This window comes from Palaemon carinicauda, chromosome 8 (assembly GCF_036898095.1).
Source record: "Palaemon carinicauda isolate YSFRI2023 chromosome 8, ASM3689809v2, whole genome shotgun sequence".
In the NCBI taxonomy this organism is placed as follows: domain Eukaryota; kingdom Metazoa; phylum Arthropoda; class Malacostraca; order Decapoda; family Palaemonidae; genus Palaemon; species Palaemon carinicauda.
In genome coordinates, this window is record NC_090732.1 from 145,223,512 (window position 1) to 145,226,523 (window position 3,012).

Genomic DNA, 3,012 nt, shown 5'->3' on the forward strand with positions numbered 1-3,012 from the left:
CTACATTCGTTAATGGAAAATGTTCTGGAAATCACGTAGGCCTAAGAGATAAGTGGTCAGATCAGATCAGATTCAGGTTGAGGCTTTGCCTTTGCAACGGCGCCTCTGTCTTTTAGTTTTGTGTGTTCCTTATTTTCACTAGTTTTTCTCTTTTCATCCACATTTGTTGTAGTACACTTTTCTTATTTTCAATATTTTCTTTACAAAAAAGGAATTTTCCTTCTGTTTGTGCACTATCTTCTTCGTATGGTTGTTGGAGTTCAGTTGCTTTTATTCTTATATCACTAAACTGTGGACAATATAACATATAAAGTGGTTAGCATTTTCTTCTACATCACAGAATACACAGTTCATATTTCCATCCTTGTCTGTTTATATATATATATATATATATATATATATATATATATATATATATATATATATATATATATATATATATATATATATATATATATTCAAGCCCAATGTGTTAGTCCTTGCTCTGAATAATAGAATTGACGAAAATGTGTTGTCATATACTTCCTCCTCCTTGATTTCACTTTTCCAGTTTTTATACAAAATTAGACTCTCCTTGCACTCCATTTCACTCTTCCATTTGCTTGTGTCCCATTTTCTTGTTCTCTTCTTTGTCCTCTTTCGTACATCTCTTGACTTCTCTCATCGCCATCCCACATTCTTCACCATACTTCTTCACATGCATCCACCACTTCCTCTCTTTTTCTTCCATATCATTGACTATTGCTGTTAGTAAGTCCTTCTCTCCCTTATAAATGGTATTAAGGTACCTCAGCTTTCCATCCATTACCCTTGTTTTCATAGCAGATGCTCCTACATCCCCTCTCAAGGCTACAATTACTGTATTCTTTACAGCCCCTAACATCCTTCTATACACTCCAATCTCTATTCTCTGCAACTTTTCTATTTCAGTTTCCGTTAAGTTAATTACTATTGTTCCATATAATATAGAAGGTAAGGCTGCACTTTTCCAGTATGTTTTCCCTATCAGTATTTTATTACAACTTTTTTTCTATGATTGAATACGTAAAATTGGCTAGCTTTTGCCCCTTAACTATCATTTCACTTTTCTGCGTTTTGAACATATTCCTACTATTATCTACCTTGATACCTGGGTATTTAATATTGCTTACTACTCTTATTTCCTGTGTTATCTAGATTTTCCTTCATATTATATATAAGTACGCTACTTTTGTCTCTTTATGTCTAAACCACACTGCTTTCCTATATCTATCACTTTCCTTATGTTCAATTCAGCATCCTCTATATTCTCAGCAAGCACTAGGACATCATCAGCAAAAAATATACTACTAGCTTTATAATATCATTTTTAAAACCATTACCTTCCTTTTCTACTTGTTTTATAATACCTTCCTTTTCTACTTGTTTTATAATCTGATAAGTAATTAATTTGAATAATGTTGTAGAGCCAGTACAGCCTTGCTTTATTCCACTACTTACGCTCAGTTTTTGTTCTACTTTTTCCCCTATGTCTAACGTAGTAGAGTCTCCCACATATACTTCAGCTATAGAGTTAATTATACTAGTATGTACTTTATATTGCTTTAATGTTTCTATCAGTGCTTCCCTTTTTATGGAATCGAAAGCTTTTTTGGAATCTAAAGAGGCAGCTATGAGTTTTTCTTATTTTTTAAAGTTTCTTCGACCATGCACTGTAAGATGAATATATTATCCACAATCCTTCTTCCCTCTGTAAATCCCGCTTGACTATCCTCTATGGCATTATTACTTTTTAGGTGTCCTATTTCATCCTTGATAAAAGCCATGTATATTTTATATAATACATTTGTGAGTGCTATTGGTCCCAATTCCTTTGCTGTTGGTTTGTTTTTCTTTTTTAATATTTTTGTTCTGGGTTCTTTCCAGCTTTTGGGTTTTTTTTTTACTGGCTAGTTCCTCTTTGTAGCAGTTCACTAGCGTATTCTTAAATATATCACTTATCATCATAGCTTTGTAATAGTCAGGCTTTAGTCCATCTGGCCCAGCTGCTTTGCCTTTCTTTAGGCGTTTTAGGCATTTTTCTAATTTACATTTATTCATTTCAGCGGCAGGCATGGCTTTAATTATTCCTTTGACATTCAGTACAGCATCATAATGCTCCCTTAGGTGTTCGGGTATACTATATTCATTCACTATTATAATGTCGTTTCCTCTTCTCAAGTTATCCAGATATTCACTCTCCTTCTCCTCATTCCAGATCTCTGCTATTCTATTTTCATGTGTATTATAGACTGTTTTCCAAAATTTTACTAATTCTTCTTTAGCCTCTTCATCTGATAGTTTATTTCCTCTATCTCCGTATAATTGTATTGCCTCGCTTTTTATTTCTCTGCTATTTTTTTAATTTGTTTATGTTTTCCCATAGTTTATTGTTTTTATCATCTCTTAGCTCCCTGGTCTTCTTTTCTCATATAAAGTTGTACTATTTTTCACCAGTATTTGTACTTCTTTCTTCTTATGATTGTATTTTTCTTCTAATTCTGTTTTTAACCTGCTATCTTTTTCATTTCTCTTTTTTTCTATAAGTTCCTTTCTTTCCTTAATCTTTCTCCTTATTTCCTCGGTTACCCAAGGTTGTTCTTTGGTCTTCCCTTCATTTGTTACCTTTCTCCTATATGTTTTAGCCAGATGTTCTTGTTTCATTAAAAAGGTTAAAGGAAATATCTTGTAAAGAGATTATAGAAGAAGAAAATTATGCATGAAGTGCACAATACATACTTTTTCTTAGAGAATCTTTTACTTCGGTGAGATATTAGTTAATTTCTTTTTATAATAATTGTGAAATAAAACAAAGAGCAGTTAGAGAAACAGTTCATATAAAAAGATATTACTAATTTTAATTGATTTTCACTTCAGTTTATTTTCTGCACCTCTGATTTTATTTTTTACTTACGGGATACTTTATAGTTCAAAATAATTATGTAATGATTATTATTTTGTTATTTGTATCGGATATAGTTTTAAATTCATTAA